Raw genomic sequence first — 24,257 nt, 5'->3', positions numbered from 1 at the left:
GCCAAAAAAACGCTGAAGTGCTAGAGGAGCAGGCTTAGTCCTTCCAGACATTATATTATACTACAAAGCCTTGGTAATGGAAAGCATGGTCCTGACAGACGAACCAATGGATTAATACAGAAAGGTCGATAAAACAAACCCATGTAGAAATGGAGCTTTAGGACTGTGCATGACAAAGGGCAACATCTAAAATCACTGGTACAAAAAACTGACTCAATAAACTGTTAAAAAGATTGTCTAGCCATTTGCAAATAAATAAAATTAGATTCACATCTCTAACCATACATCACAATATAACTCCAATGAAACAAGAACCTAAACATAAAATAATGAAACCATATTAGTACTAATAGGAAAAAAATGGTAAGTTCCTCTTTAAGCTCAATGTAAGGAAAGGCTTGAAACTATGACTTGAAACCAGGAAAAACACACGACCGATCAGTTGATTAAACATTTTTTTAAAATTCTTTGTATGACAAAACAAAACAAAAAAAGATAAAAATGGCAAAAATATTTGCAGCACATCACAGATAAAGTACTACAATCCATAATATATAAAGAAGTCTCAAAATTAAAGACGACTACCTCAAAAGAAAAAATGTTATTTCACACACATATGTAACATGTATACACATACACATTTAAACACATGAAAACACATTCAATTTCATTCATAATAAAAGAAATGTGGGATGGGGGTGTGGCTTGGTGGTAGAGTGCTTGCCTAGCATGTGTGAGGCACTGGGTTCGATTCTCAGCACCACATACAAGCAATTAAATAAATAAATAAAAGCTCCATCAATAACTAATAAAAATACTTTAAGGAAAAAAAAAGAAATGCAATCAAAACTATACTGAGATGCTATTTCTCAACTATTAAGATTGGCAAAATTTGTCAGTGTAAAAAATTGCTCTTGTGTACAACTAAAAAACATATTTATCTTTTAAAAAAATTGCTCTTACCAGGCATGCTGATGCATGCCTGTAATCCTAGAGGCTCAGGAGGTTGCAACAGGAAGATCATGAGTTCAACTCTAGTTTCAGCAACTTAATGAGGCCCTAAGCAACTTAGTGAGACCCTGTCTCAAAATATAAAAAAGGCTGAAGATGTGGCTCAGAGGTTAAGCACACCTGGGTTCAATTCCCGGTACCAGAATATATATATATATATATATATATATATATATATATATATATATATATATATATATATATATATATAGCTCTTGGCCAGGCTATGGAAAAACAGCTCTCTCAAACAAAGCTTGAAAACATGGTCGTTCTAAAGCTGAGGAGGGAAAAGAACACCACAAGCAGCATTCTCCAGAAAAGGAAAGAGATGCTCAAAGACTGACAAGGATGTGTGGAAGAGACACAGAAGCCAGCCAATGTGGGACAATTTGAGCATCGAAAGATAACTTATTAGAAGGCTGGGGTTGTAGCTCAGTGGTAGACTGCTTGCCTATCAAGTGTGAGGCACTGGGTTTGATCTTCAGCACCACATATAAATAAATAAAATAAAGTATTGTGTCCATCTACAACTAAAAGTGTTTTTAAAAACAATAATACAGAAAGTGAGTCTACACTGACATAAATATACAAATCAGAGATAAGAGTAAGTTCTTCTTTGGAGAAGAAATCCAACTAATAATGAAGGAACGATGAAAATTCTAAAATCATGACTAGGTGACCCATCATAAGAATAACCAATTCAGGCAAGGGGCATCAATGGATTCTAAGGACTAGGCATCGAAATTCAAAGAGGAAAAGGATAGTAATAAAACCTAAATCTTTCACTTCATAATAGGTATTAGTTGGAAAGCGGAGAGGAGCAACTTTTCTGAGACAACACTAGAGAAACCTGGCCTTAGCCAAAGGACCAGAGTTAACATCAGGACTGGGCCCAAAGACATCACGTGCCTCCAAATCGATGCACTGAGAACACCATGTTCCTCCTGCAGCATTTCTACCCAAAGTGCAAAACCTGAATCCAGCCATGAGGAAACATCAAACAAACCAAAAGTGAAGGACATTCTACGTGATGATTGGCTAGTACTCTTCAAAAATGCCAATGCCAAGAAATACGGAAAAATCGTTCAGATGAAAGGAGACTATATATAATGTATGCTCTGAGAAATTTTTCACACAGGACACCTTAGGGATAATTGACAGAATCTGAATAAGGTCTGTAGTTAGATATTATTATTGTATCAGTGTTAATTTTTGAAACAGAGGAAGGGAGTAATAAAATGGGTATATATGCCTTTTTTTTTTTTTTTTTTTTTTTTTTGGTGGTGGTGGCGGCGGTGGTACTGGAGACTGAACCCAGAGGCACTCCACAACCAAGACACATCCCCAGCCCTTTTTTAAAAAAGTATTATTTTATTTCAAGACAGGGTCTTGCTAAGTTGTTGAGGCTGTCCTTGAACTTGGAATCCTGTATGTGTCTCCCAGGAGTTGCTGATATTACAGGCATGTGCCACCACACCTGGCTCAATAGCTATTCTCCTCCAATTATTTTTTTATTGCTGCTTTATAGCTGCACACAACGGTGGGATTCATCATTATATATTTGTACATGCACACAATATAATAATATAATTTGGCCAATATCACTCTCCAGTATTTTCCCTTTCCTCCCCCCCTCCCTCCTCTGTTCCCTCTCCCCTACTCTATTTCTCTCTCTTTGATTTTCATGAGATTCTAACTCAACACATTTCTTTTCCTTTTTCCTCTCCAGCTTCCACATGATAGAAAATATATGAACCCTCACTTTGTGAATTTGGCTTATTTCACAATATTCTCAAGTTCCATCTGTTTTTCTGCAAATGACAACTTCATTCTTCTTTATGGCTGAATAAAACTCCACTGTGGATGTATGCCACATTTTCTTTATCCATTCATCCACATGGACACCAAGGCTGGTTCCATAGTTGGCTATTATGACTTCTGCTGCTATAAACATGGCTATGCATGTATCACTGCAGTACAATGACTTTAATTCTTTAAGATAAATATTAAGAAGTGGTGTAGCAGGATCATATAGTGGATTCATCCCTAAAATTTCTCAAAAGAACCTCCATACAGATTTCCACAGGAGTTACACTAAATTTAGTGTTCCTTTTCCTCCACATCCTCTCCAGAATTTATTATTGTTTTATTCTTGATGTCTGCCATTTTGACTGGTGTGAGAAAAAAATCAAGGTGTGGTCTTGATTTTCAGTAGCTATTCTTTAAAAAGTTACATACAAACATAAAGAGATGACTTTTCTAAATAAAAGTAAAGATGAAAAGTATACATATTGATAATAGTGATAAATTACTCCTAAGTAGGGATTTGGGAGTTGGGATTTGGGAGATGGGAAAGGAGAAGACAGGATCAGAAGATTAAAACAAAAATTTTATACCCAAGTTTTACAGTTCTAAAATAAACTGACAATATTATGGGAGGTTACTATCTTTTATGTTTTATGTTTTTTGTGATTTCTCAAATGTTCAAGACAGAACTTGAGATCAACAGACTTCATTTAATACAAATTAGCTTAAGTCCATAATTCCATACCAGTAATTTCATGTTAACATTAGCTCGTTAAGATGGAAGTTTATGAAATTATTTTTCTCTGTAGAAAACAGTGTGTGTGTGTGTGTGTGTGTGTGTGGTGTGCTAGGGATAGACCCAGGGCCTTGTGCATGCTAGGTTAGTGCTCTATCACTGAGCTATAGCCCAAGCCAAATAATATAGTCTCAAAAAACTATGAGGGGGTCCTCCAGGAGGCAAGTTTTAAGAAGTGTTCATGGCACTGTTGTTCACAAAGGAAATATTAGCAAACAAAAAGAGAAACTGTGGCATATTCACACAGTGGAAAACTATACATCAATGAAAATGAATGCACTACAGCTACACACATCAGCATCATTAAATACTAAAATCTTAATGTTGATTAAAAAACATTAAAAAGAAAGAGGGACTGGAGTTGCAGCTCAGTGGTAGAGCACTTGCCTAGCACATGTGAGGCACTAGGTTCGATCCTCAGTACTACACAAAAATAAATAAATAAAATAAAGATATTGTGTCCATCTATAACTAAAAATATAAATAAATTTTTAAAAAGGATAAGGAAGAAATGGAAGAATAAATTCAGTGTCTTGTTTACATAAAGATCAAAGACAGGCAAAGCAAAAACCTTTGTTATATTTAGATATGTAATTCAGAATTAAATTAATAAATTAAAGAAAAGTGAAGAAATTAATAATACAAATTTGAGGATAGTTGTTAACTGCAAAGGAGAAGAGAGGAGGACCCTGACAAGGGGCTTTCATGAGGCTGCAAAGAGACTAGCAAAATGCTATTTCTTAAAGGAGATCGATGTTCAATTTTATTGTTCTTTAGACTATACATATGCACAATATGGATTTTGCAGAACAACATTATGTTGTAATGTTTTAAGTTTTAAAATGAGTAACTGTGAAATGATGTTAAATGAGAATAACTAGATGTGAAGGTGTTAAAGGATTCATTTCCACTTACCTGACAGTAGTTTTCCTAAATATGAATAAACAAATCCACCCCTGGCTGAAATGACAACTTCTATTCCCAAAAGTTTATTACATATTTAAAGCAAATGTCAGATGGCAAAAATAGGACAATGAGACTGTAACCTCTTCAAAAGTCACCCACTATGTGAAAACATTATTCCTAAAATATGTATAACTGCATATCTGTATGCACATGTTCTTATGTATACATATACTTTGACTTGTGTGTACACGTATACACACACACACACACACACACACACACACACACATGTCCTAGCTCTGTCTGCTTAAAGGGTTTCTAATACCATTCTCCCAAAAAAAAGAACCCAGGTGGCTCAAAGAAATGGTTGTTTCCAGAGCTGGGATAGGTAGTTACAAAATAATCCTTAATGGGACTGAGGGTATTGCATTGCTCACTGGTAAAATACTTATCTAGATATGTGAGACCCTGGTTTTTACCTCTAGCACTGCAAAGAAAGAAGTTGGGGGTGGGCCTTGAATGTTATGATATCAGGAGAGCTCAAAAAACCAGTAACAATAACAACAAAAACCAATGGGTACTTGGCACAAAGAAAAACAAGCCAGCTTAAAGGAGCTACCACTGGCTAAATGGTAATTAAGCAAAAATAATTAAGCACCTTATGAAACCATGAGGGGATAGGAATCCATGAAAATATACTAATAGTAAATAGGAAAATAAGTGAGGGATATTTGCTCGTTAAGAGTGTCTCCCTATACACAACTGACTGTTGCACAAGAGGAACAAAAAACACTAATTATACAGTGAGAAATCAGACTGACACCTTCCTTGCCCAGTGATCAAAATTAGCATAACCAGAGAGGGACAGATGGCCAGCATGTGCTTCCAGATGTCACAGCCTGAGACACACAACACTACCTATGCAGTATCCTATGAGAATGTATAACCTTGAATCAATCCATTAGATGAGGAAACAGCTGACAAACACAAAAATGAGGAACTTCCTGTTATTTTTTTAACAGACTAGTACTATGTTTTTAAAAAATGTCAATCTGACAAAAGACCTAGACATATAGAAATATTGCAGATTAAAAGACGTTAGATCTGAGACTTTTATATCTGACCCAAGGGGGAAATGTTATTAAAGACTTTATTATTACATCAACTGACAAAATCACAACATGAATAGCGGTTTAAATAGAAATACTTAAACAATATAAATCCATGAAGTAATAACTTAAGAGAATATTCTTATTTTCAGAAAATACACATGAAATATTATGAAACAAAGGGCTATGGTATCTTCAAATGGTTCAGAAAAAAAGTAAACAAATACCCAGAAATATGGAGAGAATAAGAGAACAAATATATAAACAGAGAAAATGTTAATGTGAAATTGGGTAAAACATCATTTTGGCAAACATTTTTTAATGGCTATCCTCTAAATGAAGCTATTCACAATTATCATAAAATAGATAAGATCAGAAATCTTCAAAAAGAAACTAAGAGAGCTTAAATATATTAACAATAACTTTATTCCCTAAGTATACATTTGAAAGAGGTGTCCCCAAAACAACCATGCTACATTTCAAGAAAAACACAAGCAGAAATAAGCTGAAATATGCACACACAAAAAAAATCTTTCTGCATAGTAGCCTTCTCTAGAGGCAGGCTGTGTGAGGCTCTTTATTTGGGGGTCTGAGCCCTAAACTTTCCTAAGCTTTGACTTTTTTTCTCCCATATAATGAAAATGATAATTTGTACCTCCTAGAGTTGTTATTGAAAAGATTAAAAGGAATATAGAAGAAACACATTTTATCCAAGTGCCCAACACATCATTATTTCTCAATTATATTCTAACATATCTGACATACAACTATGGGGTTTTAGAAACAGATTTCAAAGGGAACTAGAAGAATCCAGCACCATACTACCATAAAGAAGTTCTGATTTCAGACCACTGGCCCCAGTTTCTTAGGCAGAATGGCCTCTGAATGTAAAGAGCTCTCTAGAGATTAAATTCTCTTTGATGGAAATATCCATTGAGAATATTCAATTCTTGCCCCTCTAAACCCCACAGCAATCTTCAACAAGCCACAGAGCATCTTCTACTGCACGTGAACATGGAGTACTTCATCTCCCATAAGCTTTCGTGGCTTGGCTAGACTCCTGAAGTCTCACAGATGCCCACCAACCCTGAAGGAACTGATAAAATCAATCTCTTTTCTAGCAAAGTCACACCTGGGCCTCCTGATGAAACACTACAGGGTTCCTCTCCTTTTGAAAGCCTGCCTGAGCAATCAGTGTTGAAATGTTAACTTTCCAGAAGCATCTATAAGTGAACCATCTGTCTTCATTAACCACAAGATCACTAACGGGACACTGGAGTAATTCAACACTCAAATGATTAACAGTGGCTTTTCAAGAGAAGAGGAACTAAGAACCAATCAATAACTTTGTGTTAGTCACATGAAAACAGAAAATAAACTGTGGCCTTAACTCTAAAATTAGCTTTTCATGCAACATTATCTCAAAATGCTCAAAAAGAGTAATTTTAAAGGATTCGAATATCCTAGAAGTTCACTATATAATTACAGCTGTCCCTCAGTATCCATAGGGGATTGGTTACAGAACCCCCAATACCAAAAAACATGGATGCTCAAGTCTCTTATATAGCACAGCCTAAAATCAGGAACAGTGGTGCACACCTATAATCCCAGTTGCTGATGCAGGAAGATCCCAAGTTTGATCTTGGGCAACTTAGTAAGACCCTCAGCAACTTAGCAAGACCCTGTCTCACAAGAAAAGAGGGACTTGGGACATAGCTCAGTGGTCGAGCACCCCTGGGTTCAAACACATACCCAGGCCTAATATCTGCATATTCTCTCTATACATCCTCCTATGTACTTAAATCATCTCTAGATTACTTATAATACCTAATGTGATATAAACAGCTGTTCTACTATGTTGTTTAGGAAATAAAGTCAAAGTTCAGTAGCGATGTGATTCTTTTTTTTCCAGGTATATCCTATCCATGTTGGTTGAATCCATGGGTAAGGAACCCACAGATAGCAAGGGTTGACCATGTATAAAAATTATCATATAGACAAACTGCTATAATGCATAAATAATTTACTAATAACATAACATTCTAGTATTTATTCAATAAGGTTTTTCTTTCGTTCTTTTTTTTTTTTTTTTTTGGAATGCAGGGGAGGGGTTACAGGGACTGGAACCCAGGGGTACTTTACCATTGAGCTACATTCCTAGCTCTTTTCATTTTTGAGACAAGGTCTTGCTAAGTTGCTGAGGGTTCTTGAGGATGACTTGAAATTTGTGATCCTCCTGTGTCACTGGGAATACAGGTATGCACCACAATGCCTGGTTGATAAGGTTTTCTTTTAAGACCTTCACATAATCTTCAGTGAAACCCGAGAATATGTCTTCCAAAAAAAAGGGAAAGTACCCACTTGTTGCTAAATATTTATTTTATGTTTTCTAAAAATACTAATTACCTCAATATCAAATTAGTATCACTACATCTTCAATGTAAACTGAGTCCCATTTGCCATCTTCTATACTTTTCAACTAAAATAAAACTATAGGGCTAGGGATATAGCTCAGTTGGTTAAGTGCTTGCCTCACATGCACAAGGCCCTGGGTTCAATCCCCTAAGCACCACAAAAATAAATAAATAAAACAAACTACAAAATTCTTTGCTTTTAGAGGAAGATAGACTTACCCCTTTCTACAAGAGGAATATAAAAACAACTCTAAGATCTTCCTTTGTGCTTTCCCCTTCCTTTCTATATTTCCCCAAATTTCAACATTTTCTCTATGACTTTCTGGGTATCAGCCCCTTCAAATCTCCCTCTCCCCATTAGCAGCTCCCCAAAAAATACCTTTCTACACTAAGAATTCTTTCTACAAACAGCAAATTTCCCTTGTTATGGACTGAATGCTGTGTCAACATCTAATTCCTACGTTGAAACTTACCTTTGATGGTAGTAAGATGATTAAGATTTGAGGGGTAATGCAGACTAGATGAGGTGACAAGGGTGGAGCACTCATGAATGGGACTCTGGGATTCCTTTCCTCTCTGCCACCTTGAGGACACAGCAAGAAGGCACCATCTATGAGTCAGGAAGCTAGCACTCACCAGACAGGGAGGCTAACTGTGCTTTATTTGGGGCTTCCAGGCTCTAGAAATGTGAAAAATACATTTATATTGTTCATAAGCCCTTCAGCTTATGTGTGGTAGTTTCTTTCAGCAGCCCGGATGGACTAGGACACCTTATAAAACTGAGAAAATAAAAATTTTCCTCCATCTTCTTAGCTTCACATCTCCTCTAAATTTGATTAGGATACAATAAGAAATATTCTGCACACTACAAAACTAATAATAATCATAATAAGTCTATACCTGTTTATCTACTGTTTATGTTTTTAAAGTAACATAATTACAAGATTCAAAAAGTAAAACAGAATTCAAAAGGTAAAAAATGGTATTCAGGAAAAAATCTCCTTGTCCCCCAAATACCTAATTCTTTCTCTTAAAGACATGAGATGCTACAATTCATTTTCTATCCTTCCAGAGATTTTACAACCCTCTATGTGCAAATGTTTATAAATTCTCTTGCACATTCTCCTTTGCCTTGCTCTTCCTTAAGATTTTATCTTAAACAAGAAAGCATATCAGGATACAATGAGCTGCTTCTATTTTTATAGCTACATATGACTCTTTAAATATGTATAACCTGGTTTCTGTGGTTCTAGTCTCTGTCCCACCAATTCATTCAATATATGTTGTGCCAAATTAGTCTGCTTTATTTTAAATTAAAAAAAAAAATACACCTTCCCCAAATTTCAACATTTTCTCTATGTTAAGCCATATTACAGCAGCAACATGAAGCTGCTTGGGTGCTGTAACTGTTGCACCTGTGAAGGTAAGTCCTCCTTAGCAAGGGTTTAAAAGTGAAATGTGATGTCTGCAGCTAGCACTCAAGTAGTGAGTGAGGCCAGTGATATAAATGTACAACCTTGCCACATTGAGTTTACATGTTCTGGAAACCCACCCAGAGCATGAATGTGGGTGAGTATGGTGAAATGGTAACTACTGGTGAATCTGGATAAAGGGTATACAGGTCTTTACAGTATTATTTTTCTAAAGTTTTAAGTGTTTACAATAAATACTACGTGGTATTTCCAAGGGATTCTCCTTGTGTGCACCTTATACCATAAAATGTTCTTTTCCCAACTCCTGAGCCTAAATCTTAACCTTGCCCAGCCATATCCCTGAGCTCTCCCCAAAGGAAATGTGCATCTGTTCTTCAGCTGTTCTTAACTACCAGTCCTTCAAACCGCTTAAATGTCATGGTTCTTGGGTGTTCCCCTACTGCCGTGGTCCTCCCTTCTCTCTTCTTGCCTACAACACCCTTTGGGGCTCTCAGACATTCACTGAACCCCCCATTTCATGGCCTGTGCACTGAGAACCCCACTAGAGAGGAAATGACTATACCATAGACAAAAAGCCCTAGATGAGCAATTCTTTTGTAATACCCACAGCATCTGGTTCAATGCTAGGCGCATGACAGGTGTGTTCAAAAAAAGTATTTACTGATGTTGGGCATGGTGGTACATGCCCATAATCCCAGTGACTTTGGAGGCTGATACAGGACGACCTGAAATTCAAAGCCAGTCTCAACAACTTAGTAAGAATCTATCTCAAAAGAAAAAACTAAAAAGAGCTGGAGGTGGAGCTCAGTGGTAGAGCACACCTGTATTCAATCCCCAGCACCCCCACCACTGAAAAGGAAGTATTTATTGAATAATGGATTATTTTAAACAGTTAAAGAAAGGCTATATTCCTGAACAATGGGAAGCAGGTCTCAAAACTCACTATGATATCTTCTCAGAGAACATCTCCAGTCTCCTGGGCTTTTCTCCAATGCTTTGTTTGTTTGGTTGGTACTGGGGATTGGACCCAGGGGTAATTTACCACTGAGTTACAATCCCACCCCTTTTTAGTTTTTCTTTTGAGATAAGGTCTCACTAACTTACTTAGGGCTTTGCTAAATTACTTAGGCTGGCCTCAAATCTGCAATCCTCCTGCCTCAGCCTCCTTAGTTGCTAGAATTATAGGTATGCACCACTGCACCCAGCTTTTTCTAGTACTATTAATGCATCTTAAGTCTCTTATCCTTCTTTTTTTAAAAAAAATATTTTTATTAGTTGTTGATGGGCCTTTATTTTATTTATTTATATGTGGTGCTGAGAATTGAACCCAGTATCCCTCACATGCTAGGCAAGTGCTCTACCACTGAGCCACAACCCTAGGCCCCTTTCCTATCCTTCTTGACTGTGGCATCCGTCTTCTCTACAAAAAAAATTCAGAATAAGAATGCTCTCTACTAAAAAATAGGAATGAGATCTACTGAAGATAAAACACTAACAGACTGCACTAATACACAACAAGCAGCAGCTAAATCTCTCTAATTTTTTTCCACCCCTGGCCACATCATAGACTTGGGAGGCACCCTCAAATACAACCTTCCAATAATTCAATTCCAAAGAGTCTAAACCCCTATTCCAACATCTTGTAACTTACAAAATGTTGAAATCAAAGCTACTTTATTACTCAAATGCTCTTCTCATGCTGTTCTGCCAATTTTATATCTAAATCTCCTAACTTTGACCCTCTGCCCCAAAAGCACAATGGATAAGGAGGGGAACATCTAACTGTAGTCAATTATGCTACTAACCAGGTATGCAAATTTAAGTAAATTGTCTCATCTATCAAACAAGACTGAATTCAATTATCTCTGAAGTTAGACTTTTCTATGATCCTTGCTTATGGCACAAATCATAGTTCCTATTTAACACAAATTTGACTATTACATTTTGAAACCAAACTGTTACAGTTTAAGCAATTTAAAAAACATTAGTATAATCCAAATGATTTTTCTGTTTATGAAAATTTTCATAAATAGAAAGAATCCTAGCTGGGCATGGTGGCATAGGCCTGTAATCTTATCGACTCTAGGAGACTGAGACAGGATGATGCCAGATTCAAAGCCAGTCTGGGCAATTTAGGGAGATCCTCTCCAAAATTTAAACAACAGGATGGGGACGTAGCTAGATGTGAACTGCACCTGGATTCTATCCTCAGTACCATAAATTACATTAAAAAATCCTGAAATTCATTATCTACATGAAAAAATACATTAAAAAAATCCTGAAATTCATTATCTACATGATTACTATTACCTAAATTTTGGCAGAGTGGCCTTCAAACTTCCATCTGAACCTATTGGAATACCTACTGAAACATTCAAAAGACCTTGGAACTCTACATTTCACATGTATATTCCATTCAACATGAAACTGTTAGATAAACACTAAACTCTTCAGAAATACTTTGTACCTTTATAGAGTTTCACAGACTACAATCTTCAACATCAGAGTAAAAGTTGTCTTTAGCTTAGGACTGTCATTAGGCTAAAAAAGGTAGGCTGTTATTAGGCCATCAATACAAAAGCCAAAGGTAAAGGAGAACAGAAGAAACAAGGAAAAAAAAAAAGAAAAAAAGTTGGGAAACCAAGTGAGGGAAGAAGAAAAAGAACAAGTGGGAATACAGCTCAGTGGCAGAGCGCTTGCCTAGCACGTCTGGGTTTCATCCCTGGTACTGCAAAAGAAAAAAAAAAGAATAAATGAGGAGAGGAATGCCCCCAAACTGGCTGCCAGCACCGAGGGCATAGCAATATCCCACAGAACTTTCAGATAGAGTTCAGATACTTTTTAAGGTTTTTATTTGTTTTCTTTTTGTTTAGATTTGGACAGAAAGTTTACCCAGTAGGAACATGTTTACTTGTGTCTGCTTTTAGCCTTCAATTCTGGATCAGGAAGATTCTAACACTTGAAAAGTAACCCGGAGTCCACAAACCAAAATATGCTGGAGGTTTACCTGTAACATCCACGACTCTGCATGTTCCTCTTGAGGAATCTTGCCAGTGCTCAGGTCTCTTACTCGGGTCTCTTACTCCAAAAGAGCATGCTGGTGGGAAAATGTGTTTAGCAAATGATATGTATACTTATAAAATTCCAAGTCCTTGCTGGAAAACAAACACCGCCCTCCTATAACAACAAAAATACCGTCCGAACACAGGCACTTCCAGTAGACTCTCCGGATGCCACTGTGGCTTTCCACAAGAATGTAGGGCTGCTGTCTGGGTTAAGGGGCTGTAACCACTGGGACAAGAATGATCCCAGGATATCATGCTGCCACTATGTCCCACACACAAGAGCAAACACTCTGCAGTTACTACAAGGGTGATCTTTAGAAAGTTTTAGAGCAATTCCACTTTTTGGAATCCCAAATCTTTGATTTATTTTTTGTGGTGCTGGCGATGGAACCCAGGGCCTCACGCATGCTAAACACATTCTCTACCACTGAGTTACATCTCCAGTTCTGATCTTTCTGAAAAACATGAATCTAGAAAATATTCTGCAGATGATATAGAATGATTAAATGGGGGTACTGATTCACTCATTAAGCCTATAAAGTCCTTGTTGCAAACTGCTTTTTAGGTAGTAAAAGAGATAAAATGGCAAAAGGTAAACCCTTCTGTTCCTTTTCAAAAAGAATTAAATTAGCAACAGAAGGAATCTCAATTTAGAGTGGGAGCAAAGGGAAATTTTGGTATCTCTTCCCATGAAAATAGGAGAAGCATATACATACATTAGCACAGAAACTTCACAAACTGAAAGGCGTAAATTACATATTTCAAAGATAAAATCCCCCCAAAAAATGATGGCATTCATATTATATATTATACACACCTGTGTGTGTGTGTGTATATAATACGACATACGAACACACACATATTTCACTTGTTCCTACCAAATATCTGCATTTTCAGGCAAGAAATACTAAGACTGAAGAGCCGTCACTATTCTTCTGTGATAGAGCCTATATAAAGTAGTATAATAAAATTCTGAAAAGCTACAAAATAGGAAAAGTTAAAGAAATAGAATCATACTGAGGAAAAGGATTACTAAATGATCTTAGCACAGCAATAATTAAACTCTTTGGAAACAAAAACTAATCACAAATTTTTTAAAAAACGGAACAGTATGTGCAATGACTGCATAATACATCAATATAAATCAGAAAGCAAAAACAACTGCCACTGGCCTTGACAGTGGAAAGATAAGCAGCCTGGCGTAGTTGTGAACATAACAAAAATATTCTCAATGCCTTCTAACAAAAACTCCTCTCGGAACAGGACACAAGCACTCAAGGTCACAGGCCATGTACAACCGTGCAAGAGAAATATCTGTGTCTGTGTGTGTGTGTGTGCATGCACACATGCACACGGTAGTTCCAGTGCTAAGCAAGTTCCCAGAAACTCCCCAAGTGGTTTAAATACCACCACTGAAAGGATGTCTATAGAAGAAGGCTGCCTCCTGCTGGGAGATGAAAGGCAGCAGAATGTTCCAAGTTGAGTGGGTCAAGATGGGCAATTTGGGCTGGGGTTGTGGCTCGGCAGTAGAGCACTCACCTAATACAAGCAAGGAATGAGATCCTGGATTCGATCCTCAGCACCACATAAAAATAAATAAATGAAATAAACTGTGTCCAACTACAACTAAAAAATAAATATTAAAAAAAGGGTGGGCAACTTTTCCCAAGTGGTGGGTTCAGATTGGACTGCTGTGGCCTCAAGACAGATGGCAACAGTAGGCAGAAAGGTGCCTGTGCAACCCACTCTAACTCCAGAAGGAGGAGGGCTGGCCACACTGCAAACAGTCTGGTTCAAGTCCTGGGTCTTCTCACACTGAGCCTCAAAAACATCTCCCCATTTTCCATTCACAGGCATCCTTCAGAAATTTACAGTGCTCCTATGAGGGTCTGCAACCTAATCACCATGTTAGTAAACTCCATCTAGTATCTGAGCAGCAGAAAAATTTTTCTCCATCCATGTCCTGCACAGACGCACTCCCACAGCCAGTGAAAACCAGAATTCATGGAAAGACTGAAGCACACAGCACAGTATTCAAGCAGCCATTAATCACTGTTAAAGGTGACTAACACAATTCCACCTCAGTTCTATTTTCACCAAACTAAGATTGCCGAAGAACAGAAAAAGAACTTCTGAAAGGAAAAGAGGAGGAGGAAAATGTGGAGGTAGGACTAAAGGAAACCCACATGGGGGACTTCGGTCAAAAGCAGCCAACAGGAGAACCAAATGCCTGAGAAACCTCAGGAGTTGGGAGAAAAGGAAAAAAATATACACATAAAGTGTCTTCAACATGTTAACTCTCTAAACATAGGAGACTTCTTAATGGTCTTAAGGAAGGGGTCAGAGGGTCAAACCCCAGGGAGGACAGAGGGAGGGAACCACACAGTGACAATTGGCTCATAGTTGTCTCAGCACTCACTCAAACTGCCAACTCCAGCCCCAAACTGTCAAGTCGAAAGAACTCAAAACAGCTTCGCAGATTTAGATGTTAAGATTATGTCACAGATATGATTCAAGAAATGACCGCATTTTGATTCCTACCACCAAAAATAAAATAAAAAACTTGTAGACTTCAGTAGTAAATCACATGCAGTTCTTCTCAAAGTAACAAACAGATCAAAATTTAGAATTATATCCATGAAACCTAGTTTAAAATCAATTACATGCATACTACATCAACTCCACAGTTTTAAGGTTCAACCATTTCATAAAAGCAGCTTAAAAATACAGAATTTCAAGACAAAACTAAAACATGTGGATGTGAAACGCAGCGAGTCTCTGCCTTGGCCCAGCTTTATGGCCTATGCTGCCCAAATGGTTTGCTTCTTAATCCCTAAAACACACTCAAGAACAAGTATCATATGTGCTTTTCAGAAATCTGATTTGAGCAAGTTAACCATTATTAAAGCCATCTAAAAATGTAAGCACTGCCTGAGTTCCGGGCATAGAATTGGAAAACCCTTGACATAGGTCAAATGATAGTATCTGGTGACACTCATGGGAGATAAAAAAGGAAAACTCACTAATTTATTATTTTCTAACAAAAAAGCCTATGCTATTAAAAGTAGTCTTGATATAGTTAATACATCTTTTAAAAGTTTTAAAACATTTTAAAACTTAAAACATTTCCTCTTTCTCCTCCCATTCCCTACTCCTCATCTGCTCGACTGTATTTCCCTACTCTCAGAAAAGGTTATACATGTCCCCCCTCCCCCAAATTCTTCCTTATCTTTCCTCTCCAATAATCTACTCACCTTAGCATACATGGTCAAGCCCACTGGCTTCAACTGCCTCAGACCCTGAGTCCACCTGCCTCTTGGTCCCTAGGAGTCAAGACTTCACACAGCAGTTCCAGAGCACTACCTGCCCTCTCACAGGCCTTGGGCTCTCCACCAGCCCCACCTTGCTGAACACATATCTTGCTATGCGAGGGATGCTTTAAGACAAGTCTCCTGTACCTCCATTCCCCTTCCAAGAGATTCCAGTCCTTCAGAGCTATATGATTTCCCAAAATGCATAAAAAGGGAATGACTGTATCTGATGTCCAGGTCATCCCCTCTGGGCATCTCCTTCCTACACACCATGGCTCTTCCAGGGGGCAGTTATCCCAAGAGATGTCTGACTAAACACTGCAACTGTCAGCTATGAACCCATGAAGTTTCAACAACAACAAAAAAAAAACAAAACAAAAAAACCTATTTCTCATAAATCTTTTTATTTAGTAAGCCAACAATTATATAATGTGCTACATTATACTCTGTAGCCGTATCTTAAAAGGCTAAAAGGCACATGTTTAGATGTAATACAACTTTAAAAGTTTAAGGGAGTGGCAAACAGTTTGGTCACTTAGCAATATTATTAATATTTTAATATATTTTTACTGGATACTTGTTTAGTTAAGCAGGAATACCCAACTGGAGTTTTAAAAGAAATCTATTTTAAACTGCTAAATCTCGGGGCTAGGAATGTAGGCTGGGTAGCTGAGCATATGCAAGGCCCTGGGTTTAATACCCAGCACCAAAACAAAACACAACAATAAATAAATAAATAAGAAAGAAACTTAAAACTCAGTTTACCACAGCAAAATTTAAATAACATAACCTTGGAGAAATCAAGCAATGATAGGTGCTGCTACTTGAAAAAGGGTGGGGGTTGAGGGGCAAAGAACATTAGATTACCTAATAAAATGGTTCTTAAACCCTGGCCCTCAGAGTAGGTAACAGCAGCATTACCTGGAAATCTGTAAAAAAAATGCACATTTTTGAGCCTCCCTAGATCCACTGAGTCAGAAACTTTGGGTGGGTCCCAATAAGCCCTCAGTGGTATTGATACACACTGAAGTCTTAAGAACCACTGGTCCAATCCAACTGCACTCCCCGGAAATGAAAGAAATGACATGAAGCCAGTAACTTCCTTAAATTTTTCCATAAAGCTAGTCATTATAAACCATTCTCAACTGCCTTTCAAAGTAATTCTTAAACTAAACACCTGAACTCAAGCAGTTGGTCCTACAGATCTTCTGGGCAAGAGACATCTTGATTGTCTGCAGTATTTTTTTTTAATATTTATTTTTTAGGTGTAGAAGGACACAATACAATGCCTTTATTTTTATGTGGTGCTGAGGATCGAACCTGGGTCCCGCCCGTGCTAGGGGAGCACTCTACCGCGCTGAGCCACAATCCCAGCCCTGTCTGCAGTATTAATTCTAGTAACATTGCTAGATACTCACATATGGGCAGATAATTTTTTTTTTTGTCCTATGTAACTTTGCATGGAATACCTAAAAAAAAGCCTTCACATGACTGAGCTCTGCACAAAAGTAACAAGTCAAATCCCACAGGCTTTTTGTTGTTGTTGTTGTTTGCTTGGTTAACTTTTGTTGCCATTAGCAGTGTTGGGCTCTGCCTTGTTATCCTTGTGTTTTGGTTTGGTTTCAAAGGCAACAGTAGGAATTAATGGGACACATGGTTGACAGTTTGTTTTGGGGGTTTTATTTATTTATATTTTTGGCCCCAACAAAAAGTAATCACAAAGGACAAATGGACTAGAAATTGGTTAAAAGAGAAGTCCCTCCCCTCAAAACTTCACATTTTGTCTTAGAATGTATTCTATGACCAATTTTTTCCTTTGACAATAGATATGTACCTCCAGTTGTGTTTTACGTGCTCTATTAAAAAATTAGTTCGTTGGTGAACATGCAGTGGTAGAATGATAGGAAAACAGCATGTGTCACAGGAACAAGCTGTGGCAGATGAAGGCTAAAGCAGAGGATTACAAGTTCCAGGCAAGCCTCAGCAACTTAGTGAGACCCTGTATCAAAATGAGAAATAAAAAAAAAAAACTGCAGATGTAGGCTGGTGATAAAGTACCCCTGAATTCAACCCACTAAACATAAACAATAGTAAATAAATAAATGTAAAAACCATCTTTTGCCCTACATTGACACCCCCCACACTACCATGAAATTTAATAAAATCTACAATTTTCAGCTTTGGGGTTCTTGTTAGAAACAGATGTTTGATGTATCATATACCTTTTTTATAAATATTTCAAAGTCTAGAAGTCGTTATCTTACAATTAAACATCTGTTTCTATTTACATGTTAAATATCCTTGTGGGGAATCTATGACTTGGGTGTTAGGACCACCTCAGACTGCGATTTGAAGGTTTAAGAAATAAACGTTTCCATTCCTGTTCCTCATACTAAAGCTGTTTTCCCAATGTCACGCCATTCTAGAGCTAATATTTTCAGTCCTCTTTTAGACTCCATTGAAATATATAATTACCTTTGATTTTACAAAATCAAAATTTCTAACTAACGTAGTTTAGTGTGTGATTTTATTTTTCCTGAAGAAGTATCAAGGCCTAGTGCACAAATAGAAATGATGACTTCAATTTGATTTATACTTCCAACACTCTGTATGACCTGAGCACCAGATCTTCTTGTGACTATTTTTCAATCTGTCATCAAATGAGGGTAATAACTTGTGCTATGTATCTTACAGGAAAGAAATCAAAGTCACTGAGTTGACAGTGCCCCTGGAGAGGTCACACTTCTCCAAAAAATGGGGAGTCAGTATAGTTACTGGCCTTCAGCCTTTTCTTCAACTCTAAAAAGAAAACAATACTTCCAGGGAACCTGCCATACCACCAACTATACAATATACCCTCTGAAGCTAAACTGCAGGGATTAAATTACTTGAACATTATTCGATTCAACACATATTTATGAGCATTCCTATGTGCCAAACACTACACTAGGCACTGGAGACTCAATGACCAGCAAGACAAATACTGTCCCTGCCCCTCACAGTCTGATTAAACTATTAATTCAACTTACAGCACTTTCACTTTGTTTATACAACAAGGGCTCATGTCCATTTGTAAATAATTGCTCATATTCATAATTACTCCCAACCTCCCCACTGTATTCCTGAAAAAGAGACATGAACTTCCTGAACAGCTCAGAGAAGGGACAAACGTTGGCCTTGCAGAAGTCAAAAATATCATTCAGCAAGCACCATATGGTCTATGAAGGGGAAATATTAGTGTTAAACCCTAGAAGATGAATCAAGATCTTTCTTTTAGAGGTAGAGTATCTTAGCTTAAATGTTTATCTGTTAAATAGTTGCTTATTTAAAAATAAGCAAATCCTCTGTAATAGAGCTGTCCAAAACATTAGCAGCTGTATCAATCAGATATTCAGTTCCTATGTCATACTAGCTGCATTTAAGGTACTTAGTGGCTTCAAGTGACTAGAGGCTAACAAACTAGGTGATGTAGCTTTATAAATCATTTTGATCATCCCAGAAAGCTCTCCAAGATGGTGCTGCTCTACAAATACCTCTGTATACTGAACCTGAAAATTACAGTTAATGAAACATGATGAACCATCTGTGGTCTCTGCTATGGCAGTTAATGTAGTACCATTTCTTCCTGCCCAAATAAGGTGAAAAGTAGTATCAACAGTGAATATTTCACCAAGAAAATCCACACTGTCCAAATGGCAGATGAAGAGTAAAATTAGAAAACAAGAGAAAAACATTATGTTCAGCCCCCTTTTTTTCTATTCCTTTTAAAAGAGTGTCAGTAGCACTGTATTCTCATCCTGGGTAAGAATGTGCTTTTAGCTAAGTAGTTCAAAGACAAGGACGAGATGAGAAACAGTTCAGAATGAAGATGGGTGACATGAGCAAATACCAATACCAATAACATAACTTGAATGGAAGTAAATTCAATTGGGACATATGCAATAAAAGTTTTGTGACAGTGACACACAGATTAAAAAAAAAACACTGTTGCCCCTTTTAAAGAACCAAACTTAGAAGGGGTGTGCAACATGGAAAAATACCATATGCTGGGATAAATATGAGGTTAATACGGAGAAATAAAGATGATATGGAGAAGATATTTTTCCATGGTTTCTGAGGAGAAACCAGAGAAAATTTCCTCAAGGAGGTACCCAAAAGTGAAAGAGCAAAATAAGTAGAGCTATGCAAATGAACCCCACGTGGACTGGCAAGGCTGGAAGAAACTTGTTGTGGTAATAAGGGGATGGGAGGGAGAGAGGGAGCCCAGGCTGGTGACCTACTCCCACCCAGACCTCAGATACTCACATTCATGTCTGGTCTGCTTGGGCAGACCTTTAAATGTCCCTTACCAAAACTGCAAACAACATGAAAACCAGTTCTTAACGCTTTATAACTAATATACCATACAACCAACAATATTTGATAGCAATCAGAAGAACGAAAGGAAAATTCTTAAAAGACACAGTACCAGACTAACACAAACTAAAATCCTTTGTTTTCAGAGAGAAACTTGTTTTCTGTTTTACTTGAAATATCCCGAGGAGATATCAATGAATACACTTCAAAACAAATGAATCACGCATCCCCACCCCCCCACACACACACCAATGTTCCCCCAAGAGTTTGCCTGGCAAGGAAACAAATGAACCAAGGGGAGAAGTGAATTTTTTCTATTCAAGACCAAAGAAGTTGGGTTTTTGGTTTGTTTTGTTTTGGGGTTTCCGCCCCCATCCAAAACTTTCATGGCAGAACTTCTCTTACTCTGTACATTGCATGGCACTTTGGGGCTACATCCATCCTGTGACCACCAAAACCACACCGTGTCCACACCTTCTACTCATGTAAATACTTGGAAAGCATCTGCAGTTTCTGGACTCCTCCCCTCCGTTTTATACATACATTCAACTCAAAAACAGAAAACTATACTTGCAGGGAATTTATTCTCCTCAAATTATTGGGATCCTCTTGCCTTTCTTCACAGTATACTTCTAGAAAAGAGAGCCCGCAGGCCTTAAAGAGTTCACCAAAGTGATCCCTCCCTTGCAAACAAGTAAAACTTTCCAAACCAAACCCTTAACAGTGGAAATGTGTGTGTAAAAACTCACGTGGTCTTAGTTAAGTAAAGGTATGTAAGTTTTTTAGTTTTTGTTTTGTGGTGCTGGGGATTGAACCAGTACATGGGGAAAGTGCTCTACCAACTGAGCTAAATCCCCAGCCCCTGCAAAAGTACATTTTAAACTCTGGATTCATGCTTGAAAGCATGGGCTCCAAGATTGGCCTCCCTGGGTACTAGTCAGGGTGTCCTTCCAGATCAACTCTCACCTAACCTCCTAAGCTTTCCTTTCCCAGGCTGTAAAACAGGGACAACTACAGTGCCTGGCAGAGAGGGACCCCCCTTGGTGACATGTCAGTAACTGCTAATTACTTTATCATTAATTTTACTATTTCTTCCCTATGTCGTCCATTCAGCTCGTTCCCTCTTTAAGTTCTCACTCCTCACTATCCATCAGAATCACGGGTGGGAGTGTTAAAAATACACTCTGCCCAGGCCCCACCTGGATTTGGGTTCGGTTGATGTGGGGACTGCCTGGGTGTCAGAAATATGTTTAAGTCTCTCGGGTTGGTTTTAAGTGCAGTCAGGGTTAAGAACTACATTTTTCTCTAGGTCCTCACTAATAACACACACCTGTGAGGTCCCCTGGATTTCTAAGTCGATCAGCGCAGACCAGCGTCCAGCCCGGAGGGGGGGTGGGCGACGCCCGCCTGGAGGCTGTGACGACGAACCCAAATACCGGTCGCCGAGGACCAACTGCGACCAGTTCCAGAAGATCCTGCCTGGAGACGCCGTGGCCGGGTCAGTCGGGGGCGTCGACCCCTCCTCGCGCCCGGCCCCCTCCCGCCCCAGCACGTGACTTGACACGCGCCAGCTGCACGCGGTCTCCTTCAAAACAAAAACAGAGGAGGCCGGCCCGGCGGCGGGAGCGCGCGGGGGTGCCGGGGAGCGGGCGGGTACGCGCGCGCCCCCACCGCCACTGCCCGGCGCCGCGGCCGCGCCTCCGCCGCTCCGGGCGCCGCCGGCCGCGCGCCACGGCAGCCGGGGGCGGGAGGGCAGAGGGCGCCACCTTGTTTACTGCCCGGCCCCGCCCGCGCCTGCGCTCCCGGCCCTCGCCCGGAAACGGTCTCCGGGGAGCCGGCCCGCGAGTGCGCACCCACCCGCGGCGCGAACTCCGGCCCTGCGTGGGAGGCGCCCGGCCCAGCGGCCGAGCCAACCCCGCCGCGCCGCGCTCTGGGGGCGGCCCCGGCCGCTGCGTGTCAGCCCCCGTCACGACTCTGCTACGCACTTCGCCCCCAGCTTTCAGCTCCAGCGCTTCCGCAGACCCCCTCACGTGGCCGCCTCCTCCCTGACACGGCGCTCGCCGGCGTCCTGGGCTGCGGACCCCGGCGCTCTGAGGGATCCCAAGCTTGTCCCCACCCCGCCTCGCACGTCACCCTTCTCGGACCACCCAACCCACACCTTCCGCCCGGGGCGCGGGGCGGGGAGGGGGGGGCGCGGAGACAGCGCCAAGCTGTCAGAAGCCTACAGTTTTCCACATGACGAAGCTCACCCTCACCGTCGCCACTCACGCAGCAACCGAGCTGCACGCTGAAACGTACATTTAAAGCGAGGGGGGGGGTCTTGATTTTTCTCCCTAATCTGGGGGGGGGCAGAAAACGCAGTTCTACTCAAACGCTCGCTTTAAGACTCCCCACGTCAGTCCTACCAAATGCAAGACTCACGGACAAGAAATGCCCACCCCAAACACCTGCTAGGTAACCTGTCTTCTGGAAACCTGGAGCCCCACCCACCCCGCCTGCGGGGAGACCTGCGCCTGGGGTGGGGTGAAAATGAAAAGGTCTAGTATCCTGAAGTCACCGGGACTGCGCGGGGACAGACACCCCTCGCCCCACCCGGGAGCGCTCGCACCCTCCCGTCCCCCATCTCCAGAGCAAACCCAGCCATCCTGCGTCCCTCCGGCGAAAAGCCGGACCGAGTCAAAGGTCTGGGTTCCAAGGGGGTGCTTTTATTCCGGAGAACCCAGACCTGGCGTCCTTTCCAGTAAGCACGCCCCCCGCCTTATTTCTTGCTGACAGCAAAGGTGGGGGACGTGGGAGAAAGGCTAGAGTTAGCTCTAGGTTCGGGATGTTGGTCTCCGCGGAGTGAAGAGGTGGGATCTCGAAATGGAAACAGCCCCCCCCTCCCGCCGAGGTCCCTCCCCCCCCTCCTCCTCCTCTTCTTCTGTTTACCTCAAGTTTGAATTTTATCTGCGCAACATTAGCTGGAATGCGGACATTGAAAAAAAAAAAAAAGAACACTCGCTCTCTACCCGGCAGCAGCTCGGAGGAGCCATGTGGCATCCAGCCACCGCAAAGGGGAAAAAAGTGCTCTTAGCAACACAAACATGGCGAAATAGCTCCGACATGCCCGTTTCACGCCACAGTCCTACCTTCCCGGGCTCGCCAGCCGAACATCCTGGCCGGGAACTGCAGACCCTTTCCCGAGCCGGCGAAGGGGCCCAGGGGAGCGCGGGGGTGGGAACGCGGGGCGTGCGAAGGGGGAAATTAACGAGACTCCACGGGGGAAATATCTCGAATGGACTAGCAAACCCAGCTGCCTCTCCGGGACTCTGGGGACCCCTTTTACACCCCTTGAGATTGCAATAGAGAACAGAGTTCTCGTCTCCAAGTCCTGCTGGACCCGCTTTCCCCACCCTACCGAACTTACCTTCGGGCAGAACGCCCGCCGCTCGAATCCCTTTCTCGTTCCTTCCTCCCGAACGAGACGCGGCGGAGAAAATGATGCGCACGTAGATTTGTGAAGCAAATTCTTCTAGAATTTCCCTTGGATGATCACGAGGAGCGATGGAGACGCTGGAGACAGGTGCAGGGCTGGCTGGGGCTGCCGGCTAAAACTTATTCTCCGCTGGTGGGCGGCGAGGTCCCCGGCCAGGGCCAAGGACCCCCGGTTCCCTGCCCCCCGGCGTCGCCCACTTGTCACGCCAGGCTGCTGCGTGCGCTCGGCTGCAGGGGAGGTGGCGTAGTTTCTCTTCCTCCCACCTCTTCTCACTCACTTGTTTTTGTAGCCGTGGGCTCCCCTAATGCTTTCCTCTCCACAATGTTGTTTCATTATATCATGTCCATCATGTGACACCGGAGAGGCCTCTCTATGGAAACTTAAAGGGGCTCCCACGTGACTGCAGCAGCAACAACAGCAGCAGGACTGGCGGCGGCGGCGGCGGCCGCAGCGTTTGTACCACCACTCACCGGGAGCCCCTCGCAGCATCCCGAAGGGGCTCCTGGCGCTGCAGAAGCCCAGATAAGGGAGCCACAGCATCCGGGAGCTGTGGCGTCGGTGCGTGCGTGGAGCCC

General features: G+C 40.7%; 1 long non-coding RNA gene across 1 annotated transcript in view; it reads right to left on the bottom strand.

Annotated features, from left to right (window-relative positions):
- Positions 1-24,051, bottom strand: part of LOC113185604 (uncharacterized) — a 115,735-nt gene extending 91,684 nt beyond the window's left edge. Inside the window, exon 1 of the long non-coding RNA XR_003301146.2 lies at positions 23,614-24,051. This is a non-coding gene — a long non-coding RNA (uncharacterized LOC113185604). The remainder of the gene's footprint in view (positions 1-23,613) is intronic.
- Between the last annotated feature and the right edge of the window lie 206 nt (positions 24,052-24,257).

The sequence above is a fragment of the Urocitellus parryii genome, chromosome 3, assembly GCF_045843805.1.
Source record: "Urocitellus parryii isolate mUroPar1 chromosome 3, mUroPar1.hap1, whole genome shotgun sequence".
Taxonomy (NCBI): domain Eukaryota; kingdom Metazoa; phylum Chordata; class Mammalia; order Rodentia; family Sciuridae; genus Urocitellus; species Urocitellus parryii.
The sequence above is the reverse complement of the archived record's forward strand: the minus strand, read 5'-3'. Positions and strand labels throughout refer to the sequence as shown.